This window comes from Neodiprion virginianus, chromosome 6 (assembly GCF_021901495.1).
Source record: "Neodiprion virginianus isolate iyNeoVirg1 chromosome 6, iyNeoVirg1.1, whole genome shotgun sequence".
Taxonomy (NCBI): domain Eukaryota; kingdom Metazoa; phylum Arthropoda; class Insecta; order Hymenoptera; family Diprionidae; genus Neodiprion; species Neodiprion virginianus.
Window position 1 is genome coordinate 9,220,155 of NC_060882.1, and position 27,954 is coordinate 9,248,108.

The 27,954-nt window shown below is 40.7% G+C and overlaps 1 long non-coding RNA gene across 1 annotated transcript; it reads right to left on the reverse strand.

Moving 5' to 3' along the window:
* Positions 1-570: 570 nt before the first annotated feature.
* LOC124306626 (uncharacterized) lies at positions 571-27,077 on the reverse strand. Its single transcript, XR_006908651.1, has 3 exons — positions 27,016-27,077; positions 22,218-22,381; positions 571-1,208 (listed from the first exon to the last, which is right to left on the reverse strand). It is a non-coding gene; the product is annotated as an uncharacterized LOC124306626 (long non-coding RNA).
* Positions 27,078-27,954: the final 877 nt, after the last annotated feature.

A 27,954-nucleotide genomic window follows, 5' to 3' on the forward strand; every position in this document is an offset into this window, starting at 1 on the left:
AAAACCACATCTTTCCAACATGGAATAAATTTCAAAAACCTCTAATCGCAACTGAAAGAACCGAATGTCAATAATTTTAGAGCAGTTGCACTTTTGCATCAGTTTTTAAATCCCGAAAATGTGCTTTTCAACGAATTTCAATTGAGTGTAGCTAATTGTGTTCATCAAAAGTCCGTACAAGTCGTTTACGTTCAATCCTTGGTTGACTCTTTGGTTAAACACAAAAACGTTGAATGTAAAATCATTTTGTCTCATAATCGTGAAACTTATATTTCATTGTAAAACATATCAACGTTATCGAAAATTTACTTCAGGCAATGTGTTTCTACATGGTTTTTCAACCATCTACAGAAAAGAGACGAGTCCTCCATAAAAATTATAGACATACAATACAGTCGTGGTGTCAACAAAACAGACCAACCTGGAACCATAAACAGTATAGAACTTACTTATCTCTTCATTAGAATATCTAATAAAGATTCGCAAATGTAAGTGAAAAATTTAACCCGATCAACTTTAGTATCGGCATTCTTTTATTGCATTACTTTTTTCCTCAACCCTTAATCTTTCGACGTTTTTTTTTTTTTTGTTTTAAATTGTTTTTATACATTATAAAAATCTCACTCACATCGTACACAGAGCCGGATGTTGAACGTGAAACGTGAAAACCAAAATTGCTTCTCTCCGAGCTACGCAGTTACGTGTTACATGTATACACGGTTGGAAAATTCGTCGAATACCGAAATGAAAATGATTCGTGTGGAATGAATCTAACGAGGCCTGACTCCTCTGGGAACTATAGAAGAGACAAGAGAGAAACAGAGGACAACGTGAGGGGGGTGGAGGGAGGGGGAGCCTCTCGTATTTAATTTCCAGTCACGGTGATTACAATTTCGAGTTGCCGTGTGCGTGGAAGTGAGACGGCGGTGGGAGATTTCGAGATAAAGGTCTATTCCACACGACTGGCTGTCGCATTTGCTCGCGTGTCGTTGTCCCTCCACCTCCTGCAGCTACCCACCCGCCTGGTGTCACTCAATTCTCGCCACCCTTGTAGTATGCCGTGGTAAAAGTCTGGAAGTGGTCCATCCATCCAAACCGTAATTATGCAACTGACACCGGCGTTGCACGCGCCCTTAGGCTTCGACTTTGGGGTGCAGGCGCCTGATCGGCCTCGATGCTCGAGTGTCATCGATGATACGGTCCTGTCTCTGTAATCCAGATGAAGGATTTTACTTGAAAAAATAAATACCGTATTGGTATGTGCACCTTGCGTGTCCAGTGGAGGATACGGACTCTTTGTTCCCAAAGGACTTGCATCGTACTCTCATTAATTAGCACGAAAAAATTTTGCGAATGAGGAAATTCCAGAAGGTTAAAAGTTGAATTCGATTTGCACCATTCCGATTGAAAACGATCTGTTGGCCTCTGCTTTGTTGCTCTGTTTCTGGAGATCCATAAAAAATTAGCTCAACATGAATCTGCAGGCGAAGATTTGTAATAAACACTCTAATTGTTGTTGTTATTATATTAGCGGTTTGTTGGCGCATGTCTTTTGTGCACAACTGAAAACTATCTCTTTCTTCTTCGTTCAAGGGTGGCATCGTTTTCGAAGACCCTAAGGAATCATTTTTTTCGCCTTCTCTATATTCTAAAGCAAATTACAGTAAACGGTAAAGTCTCTGCAATAAATTGTACGAGAACACCATGAAAGATCGAACGGCATAATGGAAATAATCTCGATACCATTTAACCACAACTTACAATTTCCCGTATAACGGTATCTCTTCCACGCTCCTGACGGATAAATATTTTTAGTTCCTTGAGAAGGATTCTCTCATAGTTTATGGCAGAAGCGTCGCCGCGTCGGTAAGAAAAAATCCAAAGGCAGAACGAGTCGAAGCGAACAATGCTGATTCACTTAATGTATATTTGGGCGAAATTCGAGCAGGAGTTGAAAGCGAGGGATTAATTAATTTCTGGCTGCAGTCGGTCGACTCGGGCACCTGGCTGGCTGCGATTAGATCAGTCGAAGTGCAGTTTCCCACATAAAGGATGAAAAGAGCAGGAGACACGGCCGGAGCTAATCCCGAGTATGCCTTGAAACTAACGTAACGGGATCGGAGGCGTGAAATCCTAATAAACGAGCAGTTGCCCCGGGGTTTGATGGCCCCGATGCAACGCGGGGATGTTTGTTGCACTCGCACGCAACGCGTTTCGGCTCCGCTTACGTGCGATTGGCTCGCCTATCTTGCGGACGCATCTTGATGCGTTTAGCGGGGAAAACGCATTTATACACCCACGTCCAGGGGGCCGAGAACGTGCGGAGCGCAGATAGCGACGCCACGCGCTGCCGAAAAAATTATACTCCCTTTTTCTCTTTCCTTCTTCTTTCGTTTTTTTTTTTTTTCTTTTTTTTTTACATCCGTCGATGGAAAGGATGAAGGGATGCAGAGCTGAGGTTGAGCGGCCGCTTCGGTCAGCGACCAAGGTAAGCGGGTGTACCGATTATTCACGCTTTTATGTTTCAAAATTATAAATTTACGGCACAAATTGTGAATTTTTGAATGACTAAAAACAATTGCTAGAGGGTTAGATACTAGAGATTTATTATTTGGTAATTTTGGATCTGAGGATCAAACAGATCCAACAAGAAAAAAAGGCAATAATTGGGACAGGGTCAATAACTGGTACACTTACTTTATTACTTATTTATCCTGCATTTGTTCCTATAGCAGAAATTGTACTCTAATTCCTTTGGATCCAACATTGATTTTAAACCTTTTGAAGAAAAATTTTACGTAGGGATTTATTGCGGGAGTTATGGGTAATTCTTTTCGTATTAGTTATTTTCTCGCTTTAATACACTAAGTGTCAAATTTAATTTAGTCTCTTCGGAACCACTGGCGCCTTGGAGGGTCCAAGGGCTTAAGGTGGCAAAAACAACGAGTGGTTTGAAAAAGAGCAGAAAATTATGTATCGTCAATTTACGATGTTTGGAGAAAGAGAATTTTGCAGTTCGCGTAAACATCGAAACATTAATTGCGCTTATGGAAATAGTATAATAATTGTCAAATATAAACACTAATTGATACAATGTGATTTCAAATTTACTGAAAAGCAGTGGGCGCACCTCACGTATACATTTACACGTAGAGCCAGTAAGCTCGACATAGTTATTATGTGTATAATTATGGTGGGTAAGAATTTTCTGAAATTGTGTGACTCGGGAAAAAAATTTCAGCTGTTTTAACGGACCTTTTGATGCAGTTCCTTGGAAACAGATTAGAAAAAATTGTTTGTCCAAAGCAATTTCATTGAATTTGATTTTCAGTCATGTTCAGCAACGGAATGAAATCGTTGTACAACTTTCATGCAATTCGTCGATGATTTAACAAATCGAGTATTATCTTTGACAAAAATTTGGAGACCTTATACACTGAATGAATTCAACACAATTATTAGATATAGCTGGAATATTTTTCAGGAAAAACCAATTCTTCTTCACAGTGATTCGTTAAAATATGAAAGTCAGATGGAAATCGAGCATTAATAAAAGTTAAATTAACTGCTCCGACGATCCAAAAATTGAGAATAAACGAGAAAAAAAGAAAGTATACCACAGAACAAACGAACGGCGTATCAAGAGTACGAAAGAATCGCACGTGATCGTTACGTAGTTCGGAATAATTAGTTCCATTGTGCGGGACGAGTGATTCGATCGAGTAGTCACCGTTGGTAGTCACCGAGGATCGGGTGTTCGTAAAGCCGATTCTTCCTTCGCATTGAATCGGCGTAGGTAATTCGATTCTCCTCGTGCCATTTTTGCCCGAATAAGAGCTGCGAGAATGGAAGGAAAGGGAAGGGAAGAGGAGATGAGGGGTGGGGAGGGAAGGCACGGGCACTTCCGCTTCCTGGAAAGAAACCCGACGAGCGAGCTGTTACAGGGACGTATACATGCCCGTCGTCGTCAAGGGTGGCCGATTTGATTTCGGGTGCGTTGAATGATAAAAATGACGAAAATCAAATCATTTCCTGCAGACGGCGGCAGGGGGGAGGGGGCCCTACGTCCGTTCGACCCATCGGCACCCGACACCCGGGGGTCCCTCACAATGTAATTGACATGTTTCGTGAATGCCTCCGCTCTTGCGGATACAATTCGTATTAAGCATGCCCGTCGATTGCCGGCGTATAGAAGCCCGACGCTAATTTCCTTAACCAATAAATTCGCCAGCGTTTTCGGATGTGAAACACATCGGGAGGAATATTTTTCTTTTTTTTTTTTTTTTCCCACACGATCCTTAATTTCACTCGTGCTATACGATAATCGATAACTGCACGTAACAATCGCGCTTCGTTCGAGTATAATATCAGGAATTTATATAATTAAGGGAAAATGAATGGATGTGAATGCTGCTGTAATTGAATAGAGAGAGAGAGAGAGAGAGAGGGGGGGGGGGGGGGATAGTGACGAGAATAAAAAAGAAACGCCTGATTAGACCAGCCGGTCTTCTTGTCAACATTTAACACCCGAGGGTTGATTTGATTTGGTGTATATGGAGTGACGCGGGGTACCGTTTCTATGGTAGCACCAGCGAGCGGTTTGCAGTTCAAAGCGTTGCCCGTGGAGGCGATATATTGGACGGTGAACGACCACAGGCGAAGCCTAGGAAATTGGCTGCAAGACCAATTTGATACGGGATTAATTAATTTGAAATACCGCGAACCGAGAGGCCCTAGATTAGTCGGAGCTCGGTCAAGTCCAACCTGCGGTATAGCAGACGACGCGACGCCGCGACGACCGTATTCGCAGTTTACTGTACCTACTGATTTAATTCAAGTTTAATACCAGACAGCTTGTCTCATTCATATGGATAACCGCGGTCCCGCCGCTGATCTTGGAATCGAAACTTCCAAGGAATTAAGACGGACGAGTTTTCCAATATTTCAGCTTTTTTATTCCAAGCGAATTACCACGTGTTGATTAATTTTTTTTATTGAAATATTACGGACTCCGAAGCTAGGTGGAAATACTTTTTTAGTTACTTTGTAGAATAGAAATTTTTCAAAATCAGCACTAAATTAGTGGCGTTAATGAAGACGCAGGCTTTCTCACGCTTCTTCCAATTCATCGATCATCTGTAATCATTAAACTTTTTATGAGGATCTTTGGATTATCATGATATATCGTAAGTTTCTTGTCATCGGTTGTATCTCAATACGATACGGTCATCAAGGTTTTCCACTCTCGGTAAATACAATCAAGACTCTACTGCCCAAACGGAAGAAACTCAGATGCGACCTTTTTTTGGCAGACACTTGAGCCACGTTACAGTATCAAGAAATCGTATATTTTGACAATAATCTGAGTTCAGACGATCAAGGCTCTTTATCCAAAGAGTTACAAGCTCTTTAACGATTAAAACCCGATTAAATTTTCAATTCCAGGAATAAGGCCAAATCCGATCACACGAAATTCGTAAGTTGTTTATTCATGTATAGCTATCATTTATTTCTGATGAACGACAAGCTATAAAACTTCCAGATTTTAGGAAGCACGAATCCTTTCCAATTTGCCCTACTCAATTTGTCACAATAAACCGTCGTTGATCGGAAGCGAATAATAATCTGACTAGAATAGTGTTTACATCTTATTTATCAAAGTTGGGACGATCTTTGACATTTTAGTGAAACTTATTAATTATCGTGATTCAAGGATTTTCCATCAAGCCTGTTTCCAAATCCACGTTCGCGTTTCCGGTGCTGACAACCGAGCATATCCAACAGGTATCATCACCGCGAGTACGTAACTGACCCGCGTGTATCGATACACCATTTCAAGTGAATAAAAAAGCCATAGAAGAATAACACGAGTTTCATCGTCACGTTGCACGACTAAATCCGAAGATGGTAAAAGGGAAAATCATCACGACACCAAAGTGTCTGGTACGTGAAATAGGATGCATCCGGTAGCAAGTCGACATTGTTCGATTATGCCTATCTAACCATGAAACTGGATGACAAAAAATGCATAAATTGATCGTTTGTTTAGCTTCTCGAGCAGACGATGCTTAAGAAACGACATCCATCCATCCATCCTCCCTTTTTTCCTTCCTTCCTTCGCGCGTACGATTTGTGTTGTCTGCTGCCGCTAACTGCAGCGAGTATTAGTGGAATCCATGCCGGTCGCAGCGACGTCTAAGGAAGTTATCAGTCCATTGCGATAAAGCACTTCCTATGCAGCGAACTTCCCCTCCACGCTTTTGTCAGTCCACTTTGTTTAAACTCCAGCTCATTAGCAAACCGATAAACAAAAACGCCCACGGATAGAACTCGAACCACGTTCTCGGACTGTAATGTCTTATCGGCCCGATATCGTCCGCAATACGAGCTTTTACGCAATCGAGTGTAATTTGGAAATCGTTTATTGCAAATCCTTGCCAGATATTTCTCGTCTTCCTTCTCGTCGAACATACGCTTCAATGTTTTTCCTTAACAGCGCTTTGATTTATCACCGATTTTTGTTTTCAGATCAAAAGTCATTGATCTTCGATATCAAAACCTGTTAGTTTTACCAGATAGTATGGGGGCATCCATTAATCACGTGATGCCTTTATAATCAATTTTAGACCGCCCCTCCCCCTCTTGCCCGTTATCGCGTGATTTTTCTCGCCGATCGACTACTCGCGTGCATGGGTTAAAAATGTGACAAAACCAATAAAAATCTCTAAATATACTCGGTGTTTTTAGAAAAACTGCACCAAATAATACACGTGATATTTCCCGAGACCCCTCCCTCCCCCCGTGTGATCATTCGTGATATTTTCAAGTACCCCTCCTCTGAGTCTCGCGTGATTAATGGATGCCCCCTATACAAGAAACGAAAGATATCAGCTGAGATTAACTATAGGTATGTAAGTACATAACGTATTTTCTGCACCAGCATTATATCTAACGGTATAAATGAAACTTTGCCCTGTTCATTACCGCTTTACATATGTTATATATCACGCATATGTATATATATATGCATGACTAATGCTTGTTAAAGGATGATTGCGTAATAAAATAACAGATAATCTGTATTGCACGGCCGCGTAAGAGCGTTAACACTTTATTTTTCCGTCGCCTCGCCTCCTCCTCTTCTCTATACATATAAGTAACAAACAACTGCGCAGACGAGTCGTAAAGCGGATAAGGAATACCGACAGACGGACCGATGCTGAAACCGTAACACGGGAGGCCTGTTCGTTAAGGGTCTGGTCAGATAACGGATATCGTTAGTCGCGGGCCGTCCAGTTCCTGCGAGCTGCGTGAACGCGCCCACGGATAAACAGACACACGCGAAAGCTCGTCTTGAACCACCGAAATGGGATGTCTCAAAGCGTGGGTCAAAGCTCCGAATAGTCAAATTACGAACTGATCAAAATTCCAAGTGATCAAGTTTCGGATCGGTCGAAACTTCGAATGGTCGGAAGACACTAACGATGAAAATCCCGTACGGTGAAAATTCGGGATCGTTAAAATTCCGAATGGTAAGATTTACTGATGATAAAAATTTCAAACAGTCAATAGGTACGAATAGTCGTATTTTCTACGTACTGAGAGAAATTTTTAGTTCCGATTACCGCTCAGTCCTTAACTATTTTTATCTTTTACCACAATCGAAAAATATAGTTCTAGGTAGAAAATGAATATTAGTTTTCTAGCTGTTACCGGAAAGTCGAGTATCCGTTACTATTCATTCTCATTACGATCACTGTTACTAGATTTTCTTGTAATTGTTGCGAAAATTTAATGCTTGTGCAACAATAAATTGATGTTAAAACCTTATTTAACTAAAAAAGTAGAGTAAACCGAACAAACTGATTTTGCATTACAATTACCAAAAAAGGATCGATAATAGCGCAAAATGGTTACATGTACCTCGATTTTCGTAATTCCAAGAATATCCAAACAGTTTTTTCAACGATACCTGTTTTACTAAATTTTTCTAGTTATTATAACAAATGAAATGTTTCTCTGTGCAAAGAGTAAAAACTCCAAGTGCTCGAAAGACTCCGAATGGACAAAATACTAAACGGTCAACGCACCGCATAGTCGAAATTCTAAGTACCTGGTAAACAGTCGGAAAGATCCGAATTTCAAACGGTCGAACTTCCAAATTACCAAGACTCCGAACGGTTAAAATTCTAGATGATCGAATTTCAAAACGGTGAAACTCCAAACGAGCATCGTCCGAATACTCGAAATTCTGGACAGTCGAAATTCCGTCTGGCTCAAAAAATCAGATTCAATGTTAAAAATTCTGAAATACACCAATCAGCGTTAAAGTGTATCGTCGAAGAAATTCGACAAGAAATTAGCTCGATCCCTGGTTATACATATATACCGACCATAATTTTTGATCCCACAAAATTTCGATACACGTACGACGAAGTCGCTGCGGAACGGCCGTGCACGATGACGCTTGACCCAGCTGACTCTGCGTCGCAATTACACCCTCCGCCCCTTTTCCCTAATTACTTCTCCTCCCGACGGCACGACGGTTAATTAATTTCTACCTCATTAACAGCATAGTCCTTATGTGTACCACATGCAACTACCACAACGTGGCCTCGGGGCTCTGGCGCTACCTGCAGGAGCACCCGGCGCTCACTTCGCGCTCTAAACTTCATCGAATCGCATGCACATGCAGTTTCGGTCCTTGTAGTAATCGCAAGCCTTGCTGACCTCCGCGGGAAGTTCGGATAATTTAAGCTTAAGCCCTAATAACGCGAATGCAGTTTGCACAACCTGCATCCTGTGATTCCTTCAGGACCGAGCCAAGCGAGCGCCGAAACCTGTAATAATCCTGAATGCCTGGCGGGTTGGTTGGCTTGGTGGAGTATTTTATTTTATTTTATCATTTTTTTTTTTTTTTTTTATTAGCTTTCAATGTTGCCTGTGAGATATTCCAACAGACGCAACAGTGATTCATTACCTAGAAATGATAACCGCGTTCCGCCGTCGCATAGGCGGGAAAGAGAAGCTGAGCTTTATTTACACCTTACAGCTTCTGCGAGTCAAAGCGGTGTATACTTGTATTAGATTAAACATGAACGTGGATAAAATACGCGTATAATTAATACGAGTCGATGCGTTATCGCAATTCCTTGAAACAGCAGAGTTGCAACGACGTTGAAATTGGCCCAAGTCACGGAGCTGTGGCGTTAAGCCGACAATGAGAAATGGCGAACGACCTATACATCACTTCCGGTGCGGCCATCTTGGACTTTGTGTTCCTCGCGTCACCCGTTATCGGCCGTGTCCGATTTGATTATTTCACCCTCCCTCGCCGCCCGCTACCCGACCGAGTTCGTCTTTGCGGTTGATACGGGCGGTAATTAAACAAGTGTTGTTGTATTTTTCGTATTTACTTTTATCGCGAGCTGTCTAAGCTACTGTCTCGCTGTCTGTCTCCAAAGTAACAAAATCAACCAGGCACCCGAAACGCTGCCGCGCGGTTTGTTTTAACCGCCCGCGTTTAATTAGAATTCACTTTTAATGCAGGAGGGTTTCAAGCTCGGAAAGAGGGTGTCAAATTGATATCAATCTTTCTACCGGTCCTGCCGCGAACACGAACAAAGCAAGGAAAAATCGTCAAAAAACATGCCTCACTGTGAGCTAGGTAAGCACAAAAAGAACAACGCGGTAAAACATTTATTTTCCATACTCCGAACGATAAAGAATATTTAAAAAAAAAACTCTCAAAATGTCTCGATCTCAGATCACACGCTCCCTAAAAAACATTTTATTCCCGACTCAATGGTAATGTTAACTTTTTTTAACCTGAAAAGCGGGACGAAAATATCATATTATTCCCTCTTAACGGATTTGCGGTAAATAAGAGGTCATTAACCTTCGACTTTATTCCCTTATTACATAATGTTTCAACTATTTCATTGTGCGACGCATACAATTTAACCGCAAAAATCGTGACTGCAAAAATTGCGTACACCCGTGCAAGTACTTTATACCGGTATTAAAACCACCCTAAAAATTGATCGAAGACAGACTGCAGGGTCGAATCGTTAAATTGCGGATTGCGGGTGGACAGCGCGTCGACCCGATTGCTTTATGCGATTTGAATCGTGGCAAACGCGATTAGCCAATCAGCGCAGAGCGCTCTGGACGCGGTGTTACCATAAACTGCGTTACTTCAATTGGGCGTAGAACGGGCATTTACCCGTAACCAAATTATACTCGCTGTATGCATACGCGCACGGACGGCGTTGGGGTGTCCGAAGGGGAAAGGGGGGGCAAGAGGAAGGATGAGCCCGGTTCTCCGCACTGTGGGAAGCAAAAACCCCCGTAGCGATTCAAAAGAGAATACGAGCGTACCCTGCAGGCACCCCATACGCCCCATAGAGAATCAGTGACGCGAAACTCTGGCGCTCCGCGTTCGTTTGTCATTTAATCAAAATGATCATTCGGCCTGCTCCCGACACTGCCCGCTATATTTACGCACGCCGCTTCCTACACTCTGTCCTGGAGCACGCGTTAGTCGTTACCTCAATTTCGACAACGAACCTCGGCTCTATCCCGTCGTTCGTCATTTCGATAAACTGCGCGATCCATTTACTTTCATTTTTTTGCAATTTTTTTCACATGTACACGGTACGACTACATGACGTCCAACGAGTTGCTGTTTGCAATAAAAGAGAAAGGATCGAGAGAGAGAGAGAGAGAGAGAGAGAGAGAGAGAGAGAGAGAGAGAGAGAGAGAGAGAGAGAGAGAGAGAGAGAGAGAGAGAGAGAGAGAGAGAGAGAGAAAGTGGATACGGCGAGGCGAGTTTTTCGCTAAATTAATTAGACGCAATTAAGAACGCTTTTTTCTGAGAATAGAATTTCACCCCCCCTCCCCGCCCTCGTATAATACTATATATATATTGTGACTCGCTTTGCCGCTCACCGCTAAGAGGGTTTGCTTGTATCCCAGGAGATGCGCATGCGTCATCCGATTAAAATTACTAATTGGTTAATTAACTTAAAGGACAACTCTCCGCCGGCTAAGTAAGTTGACCGGATGATTATGACGCATCGTTCGCCGCGGCGTCTTACGGATATGACGAAAAATTCGTTCGCTTATACGACATTCTTAAATCATACACCGTATGATAAAAGAATGAAAATCAAATTCTTTGTCAGGATCAATATAACGCGTAATCAAATTCACGGACTAACAGTCACAATATTGTTTTTCTTTTTTATTACAATTTTTGTCGAGAAATATAAATGAGAGAAGAAACGAGTCGATTATCTTCGACGTATTCGCTTTCCGTGTACTTCACTTGCGGATAATTTGACCATGTGATACGTGAAAAATGAGTTTCGTTTAAACGTAATTGAAATTTTTCACCCTAATCTGATTCAAAACAACTAGAATTTGACGAATTTTTAAGAAAACTGGTGTGACCACGTTCCGAAAACTGTTTCGACTTCACGTCCGTTTATCGGTACCCACCTAAGCTTCTGCAGAGAAATATAGAACTGACAAATTGACACCCAAACTCTCATGATCTCTTACCCAAGTAAACTCGTGTGCACTGAACTCCGATGTTCTTCGCGTGGAAGTAAAGACGGCTAATACCGATTGCCTCGAAAAAGGAACCGCATCCTGCTTTTCTTCCAAGTCATCGCTTAAACTCCGAGCCTCGCAAAATGGCATGTAAAGTGGATAAGACGAGACTGTTCAAAGTAAATTTCCGTGTAAATCGAAACCTGGCACCCCACATTACCAGAAAGAGCAAGAGAGCCGGGAGTCGAAGAGGAGGTATACCTTGGGGCTGTATCGGTTCACTCAAGGGTGCGTCGCGGTGGATGAGGAGGGAGGCTCTGGGTAGCCGGCGGACTTGGACGCATCATTTACAATACTTTAACGATGATACATTGCCGCTGGTGGCCGCAATAATGCCACCTTAGAACGAAACGTCTCGAATCCAACCCGCAGCCCGCAGCTCATTGTCAGCCCAGACCAGACCAAACCAACAACAGTCTGCCGAGCACTGGGTGGGCCGGACTTTCTCGGTGAAAAATATCACCAGGCCACGCCGCTCGGCCCTCTTCGCGTCATCTCGTTAACCAGAGCCCGTAGTATTATCTCCCAGCAAAGGGTTGACCACGGCTGATGAATGTCAAATAAGTCAAGACTCGCTCTAAAATCGCTCCAATTCAAACAAGTTACCCTTTCAAACGCATGGATTCACACGATTTCAAATCATTGCACATCGTCTGAAGTGGGGATGAATTGTAGTGAATTCCGGTGAGTAGATAATACTTAAAATGACCTGACTCGAGTGGCATGAAATTTATATTCAAAGAACTTGCGACCACGTGTACACTTCGTTTATCTGTTCGTAGTTGACCTCTTGCATCTGACGTTTTTAAATAAAACTTCAACGAAGTATGGAGGGTATTATTTTGAAATATCTTTGTACTCTTAGCGTCACTGACTCTGGAGAGCGTTGCTTTTTACATCCTCAACATTCCTTTACGATTGGATTCACAAGCTGGATGCAAGATCAATTCTCATTTCTGATTCCAGCGTATAACGGAGCGAGTTTTGAGCTTGGTTGCGAGCAAATTCTGCTACTCATCATCCTTGACAGCGGAGTGGTGCAATGTGAGTATTTTTCCGACCCACTCGTTGGGTCTGGAAGACAAGAGGGAGGTGACTATTTTTTTAGATTATTCGCGAGCACCGACTCTTGCGCTACTCTCGAGTCACCAGAGTCCGGGGTCCAGGGTGACGACGGAACGGTGAGTTAAGGAACACGAGAAAGCACTCCTAGGATTCCCACCTTGCGAACAAGGCTGAGAGACCCCGTGACCGGACTGTCCGCCCGATCTCCTGACGTACACCACGGACGCTTTTAGAGATAATACATTAATTTTCTATTGTCGTCAGGAATCGTATCTACCGAGAAATCAATTCGCCAACGACGTCACGGCAGGTGGGACACGTGAGTGGAACAAAACTCTGAGAGAATGGACAAAAGATTGGTTATATCGTATCACTAAACGTGTGCTACGCACGTCGCAAATTTTTTAAGCAATAAATAATCCGAACACCCGGTATTGGAAGTGGTTTGAAAAACGTTGGAACGGTCAGACAGGCGATCTCTGGTTCCAAATTGTGCGGGCATATCGGCTGGACGTCTCACGGTTCGTATGATGAATTAGCCTCATCAGGTACACAGGGGATCCGGTCTGTTGGATTCCGTGATTCATAAATCCACAATTAAGCCGTGACAACCTGATCTCTGGTGGCTAATGTGTATTTAGGACGGTGTCGTACGAGGCGAAACATCCGTCGGACGGGCGGATAGACAGCGGCAGAGAGTTGGTGAGATGGACAGGATTAGCGCGTGTGGATAAAATGGGAGAAGGGTAATGGACGCAACACGATTCGGTGAAATGAGGGCGTCCTGCCCGTATGCAATTTGCATCGAGGCGAGAACTTACGGCGCAAAAGAGCTGCGGACACGGTTGCCTCTTGATTGGAATATTTCTTCAGACCCTCATATAATTCCCGGATCACTGATTAAGTACTCGGTAACCGATGCGGGTCGACCAGTCTGAACCAAGCCTGACCTTTCCCAATTCAACCATGCTGCACACTCGTGCCCAAAGGGCTAAATGTAACCGTAAACGATATAGATTGAATAGCAGAGAGTGAAATCATTCGAGCGTCACGTAATGGGCAGTAACCGACTCCTGGAATGTGCGTCACGCCAACCCCCCATCTTGACAAAATCGATCTTATCAAAGGCTGTTAGTTGGTAAATCGTTAGCAAAGATTCGTAACCGAAAATGTGACGTTGGTAAATATTTGAAAATCGAGATGTTCACGTCTTCGGTCATTGCGTTATTTCTTTACGTGAAATATTCATATCAATGACGTCTTGAATCAAAAACTTGGGTGCTAAAAAAAATACGATTTTCTGAATAACATCGGAAACAAGTAAGAACGGAGAATTGAAGAGATTTGACGGTATTGATGAACATATCAAATGTGGATATTTAAATTCGTTTCCAAAATCGCAAATCTGTTCACGATGATTTACCATTGATAATGCACGATTTACGAATATTTATCAAAGATTCAATAACCAGTCGAAACTCAAATGGAAGAAGATTTCAAGATTTAAATATGGCAGTAGGATTTTCGAAATTTTATTCGTCGACGATGATTTCTTTTTTAGTTTACAAATGTTTACCTACGATTCTGAAAAAAATGCATGATTTCCTGATCATTTGTCTTGAAAACTTGAGAAAATCTCGAGTTTGAAATATTTATCAACGTCACATTTTTGGTTACGAATTCTTACCAAAAATTTACTAACTTACAGTTCTTGAAAGGATCGATTTTGTCAATATGGGGAGCTGTCGTAACGTACATACTTCTGTGTTAGCTAATTTTCATTGACGCTATAAACCATTCGGCAAAGTCTTTATACACTATCACTTTCATCGCGAAAAAACTTATCAACAAATATAGTTCCACAATGGTTCTTATAATTTATGGTTATTCCAAGCTTGATCCATCACAGTTGTGTCGATATCGTTTTTGTAGACAGCCATGCACTGAGAGAAACTTTTATTATTAACTATTTTCATTTTTTACCACAATCGAAAAATATAGTTCTAGGTAGAAAATGAAAATTAGTTTTCCAGCTGTTACCGGAAAGTCTAGTATCCGTTACTATTCTTTCTCATTACGATCACTCTTACTATATTTTCTTGTAACTGTTGCGAAAATTTAATGCTTCTGCAACAATAAATCGACGTTAAAACCTTATTTAACTAAAAAAGTAGATTAAACCTCACAAACTGATTTTGCGTCGCAATTATCAAAATAGGATCAACATGGGCGCAAAATGGTAACGCGTACCTCGTTTTTCGTAATTCCAAAAATATTCAAACAGTTTTTTTAACGATCCCTGTTTTACTGAATTTTTCTCTTACTACGACAAATGAAATTTTTCTCAGTGTGTGTATGAATCTTGAAACCATATTTGATCCTAATGCTCGATACAGATTCCCATAGCCCAGCAACCACATTTACATCACTAATTACAAGTGAAATCATTTATACACCTGTGTATTTCCGAGTAATTTCAACAAGAAAAAATATTCAGTAACCGTGACCGTAATACGTTTCTGTATTAGTCACAATACCTTTAAAAACTGGAATGAAATTATCCACTCAAAAAAAGTGGAAGCATAAAACGACGTTAACGGAGAGGACAAAATTAGGCACGTGTAGTCGCGTACAAAGGCGTATTCATTTCTTATCCCACGGCAGCGAAAGTCCTGACGCTATTAATTAGTCGCTTCCGTTCCAGGCGATAGCTCGCGATCGTTGCCAGTTTGACTGTACGTACTCTACAATCTCATCTTGTTCGCACGCTGATATACGCGAATCTTTGACACGGGTAAGTGCGTGCCAGAAAATCTCGCGCCGTTGCGTTGATCGTAAATCGGCGAGGCACCTGTTGTGAAATCAGAAGAAAAAGAAACGGGGAAAAAGGAATCGCGCAGGTCGGTAGCGGAGAAAACGCACGAGCGGTTTCCGCAGCGAAAAGGCCGGCTATGGACACCTGATATACGGGAGTCATGGATCTCATGCACCAGAGTTTCAAACTAAATGAACTAAGGCGACGCATATGTCGAGGTTAGACGTAATTATAACGTTAATTACGATCCCCGAAATTACGACGTATCCTTAGCATACATAACGTAACGCAGCAACCGAGCAGCTCTTCGCACGCTTGTGATTGGATATTATCGTCATTTTCAAATTCTGGTCACACGATGTCATCTGAACCAGTGATAATATAGATCAAGTATTTCCGAAGATCAGTCAGGAGGAATCAGGCGGAAAGTAATTTTTTTTTTCTTCTTTCCTAATATCATAGAGATTAATTAGTTAAGGTCAGAAATTGCACAAATTTTTATATCCCACCTGATAATATCGAGTAGTTACACTATTAAAAAAAAAAAAAAGACCACTTTCATCAACTGTGAAATAGAAAAATTGTACGCAAAATATTTTGGTGGATGCTTGAGCTGAATTAGGCACAAAACTTAAAAAGCGTCCAAGAATTAACTCTGACAAAAAGTATGTCGTGGAAATTTTTATTTATTCACAAGATAGAGGGTTATACGTATCAAAATTACGATGAAAAGTATAAAAAAAAAAAAAAATGAAAGAGAGTTCCAACGTTGATGAAACGGGATTAAACTGAAACGAGTTTCACAAGTTTCTTCCATAATTTCACAACTCCACATTCCTATTCAAAATAAGGGACACAATGTTAAAGTTTACACGCTTAGTTTGAATTCCTGGATTTCGATCGGGCGTCAGGAGTGCGACTAACCAGAATCCCCCATAGATTATACCAGCTACGTCTCTGCGGCTGTACCGACATAAGCGAGCAATAAAGTATATCCGCCGTTGCGTATCCAGAGGTTCGATGTGTTCCCTTCCCGGATAACAGGACTCTGTTCTTCGATCGACTGTAAACGAGTTTTATACGCAGGCAAGAGCCTCCGGTGGTTGAATCGTCGACGGGACCAGGGCCGGCATCTGTCGTTAGGCTGCCGGGCATTTTGTCTTATTTGCATAATACCCAATTATTTGCGGTCTGGAGGATTAATTTCACGGAAAATACCGAGGCCGAAACCCCCCGTTATGCGCAACTCCGGTTCCACCATAGGAACGAGTGTATACCACGAGTACGAGCAGTGGCATCATGGGTAAAAATATACTGAAATTTTTTCCCTTTGAACGAGAAAAACGAAATAACGGAAGAGAAACGAGGAGGAACGAGAGGAAGATTCGAGAATTAAAAAAAAAAAAACAAAAAAAAAACTACAAATTGCTGCTACTTCGCAAGCGATGGTGAACTCTGGAACTACAAGGTACTCTTTATGCCCCGTGAATCTACAAAATCCACCTTTTTACACGTGTATACTTAATTGCGATACGGACAGTCGATTAGCTTATTTAGCCTGAATGATTGTCGTCTTCGATGGCAAAGGAGATAGAATAGGAAACATAGGTTTTTGTTGTCAACTTGTCAAGCTGACTCATTCCCGTCTTAGACGAAAAAACTCGTGCTCTATGCGTGAATATATATTCGAATACATGCCACGTGGAAGAACGTGCAAAGTCGAATAATCGGGCAAACGATGTAAATTCCCGTAATAAATTCTACAGCGGTTGATATTTTTCTACTTTTCAATGAAAAGTCAGGACCGTTAAAATTTCCGTCACGTCGTCAATGTCCATACGTGCGTAACGATCTTAGGCTTTACGCAGTCCGTTAATAAACGTATCCTTTGAGTTTTGTACGGGATTTTATTATCTTTTAGGTATACGCAAGGTACTCGAAACCTTGCGGTGAATAGTGCGAAGGTAAAGTAACAAGTAAATGTCCAGAATTCACCTTTGTCTACAATCTTGACAGCGAAAAGTATTTTTTATGAGGATTTTTTTTTTACCTTCTTGTTATTGCTTGATGGTGCACAAAATGAAAGAAATATCTTTTGCTGCGGGAAAACCAAGAGGTCAGAGACATCTGACGGTGATAGTAACAACCGTTAGTGTTCCGAATCCTCTTTTCAATGAAATAACAGAAACTTGACATTTCCGGATATATTCCGAGGACACTTGATAGATATGAAAAAATTTGTGTGGTGGCTACGTATCTGTCAACTTTACCTGTTAATACGATTGCACGTAAGAATCAACTTTTAGGAATTGGAACGACACGAAAATAATTTCCAACTTAACAGCTGAGTGTAATCGGTGTTGTGTTCGTGTATACTTGAAACGCAACGACTGCACCGGTGAAAATAAATAATATTCGATGGACTCGACACCGAGGACTCGTGTTCAACGCAAATGTAATTTAATCCCCGCAAAATTCACCTCACGTTACGCGTGAGGTGACAATTTCACAACCTGATGACAATGCGTTGAATTGGACCCGAGGCTACACCGAGGAATAATAATTTTCGCGAAATACATGCCTACCTCTGCGTATATCTACGTACGAATGTAAATGCCTACTCGCATTATTTGTTGTATAAAATTTGCGTTCACCACCTTCGAACAACTCGCTACACGCGCCGCGAGTAACCCAAAACCGAATCAAATAAAGTCGCAAAGCCCGCTTCGACGTGAGCGTGGAAAAATAACTCGAAACAATGTGACTAGCAAAAAATGGGGAGAAAACGCATCGAGAGGAATAAACGAATCGAGCTCGAAACCCGGGTAAGAAGTTTAATTACAATAGATTAATTAAGTCCTTTTTATCCACCGTCCCCGTTGATTAACTAATTGTGGTTTCGCAATTTAATGCTTCGACAAGTTTAAGAACTGTATAAACCGGCGCAACGCCTGATCAATGTTTTCTTTAAAACCAGTTCACATCCGGATTGGATATAAAATGTGTCATTCGTTTTTGTCCTCAATTCTTGATATTATCATTGTCATCGTGCATCGACCGCGTTGATACTTACGTCTTTTGATTGTACGTACAAATCAGTCTTTCAACATTAAATTAGATTGAAAAAACAATGGTTGAACAATAATCTAATAGAGAAACTACAATTCCAGCTCTCGAATTCACGATTTTTTAAACATTTTCCGTACAATTGATTTGATAAAACTCAGCCCCTAAACTCTTACTTCTACCGAACTGTAAATCCAAATATCTTTAAATTTTGAATTTTTTTCGAGTAATTGACGATAGATTGATTTCACAGAATTCAGCCTTCTAACTCTTAATTCTACCGTTTCTTCTCAGTTTTGATTATTTGTGCGACGAAGTGTACATCCGAAGATCTTTAAACCGCAAGGGTAAACACGTTCAACTTTAACTTCACGCATGCAGCGATCAATTTCCTGGCAGCCTCCGAATACCTACTCTAGTTTAATTATCTTTCGGTGGTTATATCACCGGCACAAGAAGACAAACGCCTCTCACCCGCCGCAACTGTCGAGAAAAAGGGGAATCAACGTTCGTCGATGACTTTGTACAAAAAAATCCACACCGAGCTCTCGATGTCCATCGGGCGTGTAATGATCAATACGCATAGTTAAGACTGTCGCCTATACATGAAATCGATCTTTTTACCTCGGTGCCGAACGCCGATTTCATGGAAAATAAAGCCGTCTTATTCGTCGCCACGAAAGAGTTGCGCTTTTTGCATTTCAGCTGTGTATAATAACTCGAGTATACAATTTAAGGTGGTGCAGCAGTCCTACCTTTACCGACTGAGCGAACTCGCCCTTTTTCTTCGTATATTAAGTAAACCTACAAATGGACGAAAAGGGTTAAAATTTCGAGGGTGCATCGCACTTTTATACCGGAATTCAGAAAAGTTACTCATGGGTGAGCCTGCTCGATCGGTAAAGATAGACCTGCCGCATGACGTCAACGCTAGTTTCAAAAAAACTCACTTCGCTGCAGATTATCGGGGGATAAATCAGGCGAGATGGTTCAATTTTTTCAAACTCTATTCGCCTCAAATTTTCAAAATTCGTAGTTTTTGGATAGATTGAGATTCATTCATTATGCACAGATAATAAACATGTTCAAATTGTCGTATTTGCCGCGAACTCTGAACAAAAGTACATAATTGCGATGAAAATTCTGTCCCGTCGATCGATCGGCGCTCAGTTTACACGCTTATAATATCGTAATCGGAGAAAAAAGTCTCCGTTCGTTGTCGGCTGATCTGTATATATAAGCTGTCCGAGTCAATAACGGGGCCAAAAAGGGTGAGATTTTTCAAACCCGAATACGTAATCGCTGGGAATAATGAATCAAGGACGCATTAGCCAGGCAAGTATCGAAGAAAAAGATAATTACGTATTGTCACACCGCGTTAGGCTTCAGGGAACTAATCAATTATCGACACCGAGTATTGCACAGCTACCTTCGCGTCGAATCTGTACCATGTATTATGAATTTACCTTACACATATACCTACTTACATAATTTAATACGGCGAGAAAACACGAGGAGTTTTCGCAAGCGAGAATTAAAAAATTTCCGCCATTTTATCGTTGATGCCTGCGTAACAAGCTACGTTTTGGGCAATCGCTGCGGTGGAAATTTTTTTCACCCTTTTTCCACTCGCCAGTCGCCGTTGTTCTCTCATTAAAATCAACCGATTGCTGAAGATCTAGAAAAATGTTTAGAAAGTCTGCTGATCGGTATCTGGTTCATACTTATACATATATATTCAATATATTAAATATATTCATATTATACATCGATCTTTTTACTTATCATAATCTCATTCAACATTTTCAAGTACGTCTTCAAGTTCAAAGAAAAAGAAGAATTAAAAGAATTTGTTCGAACATGAATAAGCTTGTCGGTAAATTCATCTGGTGGAATAAAATTTGAGTCAATATTTGATAAATTTCTATACAATCCAATAAAACTTACTCCTTAACCCCAATTGCATTCGTATTCAAATAAAATTTGTTTCTTTCAAGTAGCCAAAAGTGTTGAAAAAATATCACTTCTGATTTCGTGTTAAATTTAACACACATTCCGGACTTGAAAGACATGAATATAAAATTTACAGAGTATAATAAACAATTCCGACAGCTTCAGAGTAAAAAGATGAGGTATCGAATGCGTAATAACAGAAAAACCAATCGGTAAATGGGACAATTTAAAATAACAAAATTCCAATAAGTTTGATTGCATTCGTTTATCGTATCTGAATCTATTAAATTTCAGGAGATGCTTGATAACGTTACTACAGTTCGGCGAAAGCGAGGCTGCGAGCAATTACTCTCTCCCATAAAAGAAAAAAAAAAAAAAATACTTAACGAAGCCTAGGGTGCGATCGGTTTAATCCTGCGAAACTGCCATATGTCGCGCCGGTTGAAAATTTACTCGGAACAAAGCTAACGTCTGGCCAGGTTACCAAAGAGAATGAATAATATTAATCCGCATAAACAAACAGCCGGGGATATTTACATATCTGTAATTGTGAGGGCCCATATTTACAGTGGGTGGGGGATGATGGTGAGAGGGGGGATGGAACAGATACTCGCCCCCGCGCCACGGCATTACTAACTTGGCCAAATCTAACCAGACGAATACACCCCGAGATCCTAAACCCTCCATAATGGGAGACCGGTATATAAACATGCTGGAAATCATTATTTGTTCGCTGACTTAACACTGGGATGTCCGAAACTCCGTGTAGCGACCCTTTCGAATGGAAAGTAAAAAAAAAAATAATATAAATTTTAAAAAAAAACACCACCTCTGCCCGCTGTAATAAAGCAGCTAAGTGAAATCGCTTTTTTTTCTCGTTGTTTAATATTGCGTCGTATTTTTAAAATAATTATCGCGGAACGTGAGATCCGCTAGAAAAAAAAACTGAACCCCTTGAATTGTAACTCGCAAAATTTAAACGAATAATTACAAATCAAAGATAATACGTGTTTTTCTTTCATTCTTGTCCAATTTTTAAGCGGTACGTATTAATTGAATCTCGAAAAACACTTGTCGTCTGATTCTACAGCTTTCACGTGCAAAAGTTACTTGTAATTGTACATGTTACAGGCACAAGAATCGGATCGAAATTCTACCACAGTTTTTAAACAGCATGTGATATAATTGAAGAAAAATCGAACTAAAAGACTTACTCTAAAACGATATATCAATTTCTGAAATCCGAATCGTCTTTGAATTGACGAGCAAATACTTTCACCTTCGCAATAACTGTGATTTAGTTTTAGTGACTGTCAGTTTTGTTTCGGGTTCAGGACAAATATCTTTACCATTATCGTTACACGAGTTGAATTTTTCAACTCGAATAATCTAATCATTTCTTCGATTCCCGTTCTACGTTTCACGTACAATAAGATATTTGTGCCGATCTATTAATTAGAAGTGGAGAATGGCCTAAATTAGGGATGTGAAGAAAAGCATCGGGAAATCTGAAGACTCGTTCTACGCTATTTCGCTTCCTCGAAAGGTCTTCGTCTGAGATGAGATCGAGTGTATAACGAAGGCGAATGACTGGCAAAGTAGATTTTCGAAATACGCGAGTGCCGATTGGCAGGCGCTGCCTATTCCCGGGAAATTTATCGCCGTCGCTTTCCAACCTAGGTATAATATTTTTCCATCTTACCTTCATGGCGAACGGGCCAATATTTATTCGCCGTAAGTAATTTGTTTTTCCCATTCGACGGATGGAGGAGCGCCGGCACCGTCTTCCAAGTCTGGGTTCTTATTTCCGGTTCCGCTGCCCTCTGTAACAGCGTTACCGCGCCAGATACCTCAGCCTTAGCCAATCTGTAATAAAAAGCACTTCAAGCATGTAAAAAGCGCAACGAAATCAGACAACAAGATCTACACTCTACCTTCTACCTTCTCTCCTATTACACTACTCGCGGTACAAAGAAAAACCAAAATTGGATCCCTGATCGGTCGACGAAGCTTGAAAGCTTCGAAAAATCGCGACCGCGAATTAGCCAAACAATTCAAAAGCACCGTAAAATTTTTCAAACTCGTGGCGTAAGATGGTGATAAAATTTGCAAAAATCGTACATCGATAAGCGGTTGTGTAAGATCGCGTACCGAATACCGTCGAGCTCCACAGATTCCTATACGGGCAGATTCAACCAAATTGCCGAGGGCTGTCCAGGGAGCAGTAACGCAATCTATCCTGAAGTTTAGCTCAAGAGATACCCCATGGGATATTTTGCCTAGTGATCCATTGCTGAACTTTAGCGTTAGTTCGGAACAAGACCGTTCGCAAAAGTTAGACAGTACCAACCAACGAACCAACACGCGACGGCGGTCTTCCAGGATCGCCGTTACATTTCTGAGCTCGGACTGCATCCAGGTTTGCAACTAGCCGGTGAAAATAGTTCCCCGAGGTGTTCGTATCTCACCGAAACGTTACTCATCCGGACGAGTTGTTTCGCAGGGATGAATTAATTATATTCACGGCTCGGGGATTTTTTCGGACTACGGGCGAACCGACGTTGTCTGAACTTGTTCCGAGATTGAAAGATCGAATCGCTGCCTCGCCGCCCCCCGCAAATGAAACGACGAAGCGCCATTAAACTCGGCTCCGGTTTATCGCACGTATGAAATCTGGCCTCAGCTAAGCTACGAGGTATCAAGGTGTATTGTACGTATAGTTACAGACGTAGGCATACACGCAACGCGTATACAAGGTATTTGCGGCGAGCTTCCGCGGGGCGAGGCGAGTCGTCGTCGTGACACCCTCGTCGCTCGGATCCGAAAGGCTCATAGAAAAGGACTCGCGACTAATGGAGTCAACAAACAAAAGTGAATCGATTTGAAATAATAGCGACGAGGAAGGCGGCGGGAGGGCGCTACGGCGACAAATAAAAGCACTCAGCTTGAGCGGCTTTATCCTTATACAACTGTCAGACGTCTTAACACCTCGACAGGCGCACCTCGGCCAGAGTTCCTCGGGGCGAAACGACGCCGAGTTTGGTAGCCGAGGGTATCTAGGGTGGAAGTAACGCCGAGGAGGAACTGGGCGCTTAGATTCCGGGTTAAAAGCTTTATGGAACTCATTTTCGTTAGCGTTACGAATCGGAGTGTCCTTTTAGATTTCACTCGCGGTCCGTACCGCTCTGCACGTATATATATACGTACACAACTATGTATAATGTGTATAATACATTGCGTACGTATGTGCCTATAAATATGTGCAGGAGAGTGTGAGGGAGACGAAGCTTTCGGCTTTCGGATATGCGAAGGAAAGCTCTCGCGAGCAATGCTCGAATCTACGTTATAGGTTGGTCCGAAATAACTCTACGTTTACACAGAGTTCGTACAAAACGTTCGTAAATTGAGAAATGATCCCTGACAGATGATGATAATTCGGCAAATTGCAGTAATGAATTTTTTATTGAAAATTGTACTTTGTTTGAATTTCAGGGATTCCCACTTTTCCGATTTACGTGACCTAGAGTCATTTCAAGTACAATATTACATATCGCGTCAACTTTGAACCCGCGGCTACGGTTATTCTAGAAATATTACGCATCGACATACAGCCAAACAAACGGACTGTTTAAATCGTCTAAAAATTTCGTTGGACCGACAGATCTTGAATTGACACAATTAAATATTCATTTCGCCGCCCGTGAACGCGCATTTAGTCGATTCAACGACTTTTTTCTCTCAGTGTAGACACAATTAGAATCTCATTTCCTTGATTGCTAAAATATCGTGTAGTTGAAAGCAATGAATTTCATTTAACCAATCAATTTATGATCGATTTTAATTAAATGTTCCGTTTGACTGACAAATACCGTATTACAATATTTTCCCATCAATTTTGAATTGCAATTAAAACTTATTTCATCAAAGAAAATCAATTTTAATTTAATTGTGATACTCTTTTAATGAAAAAATCGGTAGGTATAGGTATCCAGCAGAGAAATTAACGAATTAACGAAAATTACGAGACGTGAGACATCTTTTTTTTTTTTATCTATTATTCGTTCACTTGTATCAAGTTCGTATTTTCAGAATCCCATTTAACGTTTAGAAAATTTGATCGAGGCCCTGATAAACGGAATCTAGATGCGAGGGATGGGGGCGTGTTAAAAGTCGGAGAGTTTGGCTCTTTCGTTGTGTCCGGCATTCCGTGGTTGTGAGCAACTTCCTTGTACGGCTTACTGACACCCGAGCAACGGAGAAGGGAGCGGCTTCAATCTGTTCTGCCAGTGACACTTGACAAAACGGGTCACTTCCGTTTTAATTAAAGAAAAAAACTCCGGATTGGATCGGAAATTAACCGATCCAATCATCGCTGTGGTAGTATCCACGGGCATAAATGAAGTATACGTACATGTATAATAACAACACGACGCAACGGAACGAAACGATGAGAGAAATTTTTAGTTCCGGTAACCGCTCAGTCCTTGACTGTTTCCATTTTTTACCACAATCGAAAAATATAGTTCTAGGTAGAAAATGAATATTAGTTTTCTAGCTGTTACCGGAAAGTCTAGTATCCGTTACTATTCTTTCTCATTACGATCACTCTTACTATATTTTCTCGTAACTGTTGCGAAAATTTAATGCTGGTGCAACAATAAATTGACGTTAAAGCCTTGTTTAACTAAAAAAAGTAGAGTAAACCGAACAAACTGATTTAGCGTTGCAATTACCAAAAAAGGATCGACGACAGCGCAAAATGGTCACGCGTACCTCGTTTTTCGTAATACCAACAATATTCAAACAGTTTTTTTAACGATACCTGTTTTACTGAATTTTTCTAGTTACTGTAACAAATGAAATTTTTCTCAGTGTAGTCTCAATTTTCGTGTCATACTCGATTGACGAATGGAAGATTATTTAATATTGATCAAATGATGGTGCAGCGTACTTCGTCTCTTATCTTATTTGTAACAAGATTGTGTGAAAGATAGTGACTAAAGTTTCAATGTTTCTAGTCTCGAAGATTTGCACAGAAAATATATGTGATGAAACATGTTCCGCGATAAAGTAAAAACGGTATTCCACGAATCTAAGCAATATTACCGATCGCGTATCTCGTCCTGAAAATGCCTAAAAATGCGTTCTTTGCTTGGCAAAAAATCCGAACGTGATGGCTGCAGTCAGATTCGTGACAGAAAAGGAAAAGAAGATCGTGTATTTCGAGGATTACCGTCCAGAGTTTTCCATTACGAATCTCTCGAGAACCACGGCTTGCAACTTTCCCATTATTATGGAAAACTTTTTAATCCGTTATACCGAGAAGCACGATGTGACATGATAGTACAGTTGGAATGTACATTCGACATTGCAAATTTTCGATACTGCTATTTTCTTTTTCTAATCGTTCGTAGTTTAAATCCAGAATTTCTCCAAGATTCTGCAGTAGCTTCGGCCGCCATCTTGAATTTATAGGGGAATTAGTTCTTGTTAAATAAGTTACTAATTTTCAATTTTTTACTAAAAATGATCATAACTAAGCCTGTAGGACATTTAATTCTCTACAACTTTGGTATCAACGATTCTTTGTCTACGATCCATACTTTTTTCGACTCAAACCATAAATTCGAGATGGCGGCCGAAGCTACCGCTGAGTCTGGTCGAAATTCTGAATTTAGACTACAAATAAGCTCTCTAACGATTGGAAAAAAATTTCGGTGGGTGTTTTTTTTTTTTTTTTATTCATTTCTTTGTACTCTACGACTGGGCTAACAAACTAGCTCGAGTAGATTCGAAACACGCGTGTAACGCAGAACGACGCGACTAGCTAAGCGAGTAATAAGGGAATGTCGGAGGCGAGGGTGCCGGGACGGTGGCGAGCGAATTCCGGTTCGGACAAACAATCGGCTAATGATATGTAAATATGGCCTAGCTAATCAACCCGCTGTGCCAACACGGGAGATGAGGGTTGGCGCTCGTGTGAGTTGAAACCGTGATGCATTTATGCTGCCCACACATCCGTCCGTCCCGTACATATTTAATGATTGGACGTTAATTGAGCGTTGTTTGCCAATTTCCCGGCGCCCCAACTCGAGAGCCAGCCGAAAATCTGCAGCCTTGATTTTAATCAATTAACTTTGAAAATTCACCGAAATTACACAATCCATTGATCAGAGACACGCGGTTTAATTAGTCGCGATTTTCATTAGCGCTGCCAAGTTCATGTGGGACATTGATGTTATATACAATTATATGGGAGTAAATTCTGCACTGTGGATAATTTTTTCGCAGGTTTACCCTCGAAGAGGAAATCTCCGTTTCCCCGATTCTTGCTGTCGTTATCTTTTATAGACAATTGAAGTTAAGGGCAACGGACGGTAATCAAACAGCAGAAACGAAAATACGTAGTTAACGCGAAACGTATTGACTCTAAAAATAAAAAAATCCCAGGAACTACCCTTTCGTTTACGTAAATTCATATCGCGTGATCGCCAACTTACCTATAATAATTCGGTGTATTCTTTGAAAATTAGATGTAAGCTTCAGAATGGAGATAAGACTTGCATCGCGGCGACAACTGCAATGATTCTCAATTGTTAATTTGTTTTGATCATCCTCCGTGGATAAGATAGAAATTCTGTTACCGTTCGACAGATAAGTGAATAACGGAATTGAACTAACGTTTAAATCGATGGCGCGCGATTTAAAGTATTTGTGTTATAAAATGTACATATACATTTGGCATTCCCAATTAATATAAACATATATGAACTACATTTGCAAATATTCAACAGTGAAGGAATGATTATACAAATGTCATGTTCATATAAATATACTGACTTAATTTAGCTTGTACCCATGTATACATTCAATATTAGGGTATAAGTAAATATAATTAGAAAAACTGCGCAATACAACGATGCTTTTCAATTACTTTATTCAAAAAATACGAATTTTCAGATTAATCTCGTCGCCTAGTCTCGTAACAATCTTTTCTCAATACTGGAAGGAAGAGAAGGAGAAGAAAACAAATTTTTACATCTTAATAACATTAAATGCATAATAATACGATATTGCTAACTGGAAAATCGAAATCAATAAAATAACATCGGTTTAAAGCCGGCTTATTACACTTGAGAGTAAACAATGACACATACATTACGTAATAAGAAAACAACCAACGATAACAGTATCAACGTGAACTTAATATACCACATGAATATATTGCGAGCTTTCTTTATATTGACTGACAATAGTGAGAAAATGTCTTCTGGTTGTACATATAATTGGGTGAGCATTATTGAATAAATAAATAATTAATTAATTAGTTACAAGTTATATTATTTTTTGGTTATATTCTTCGTTCACTTAATTCTTTTTCATTACCTACTTTCCAATGTTGCGTAGTATAGGTAGGTACTTTTTAAACGACTATTAAG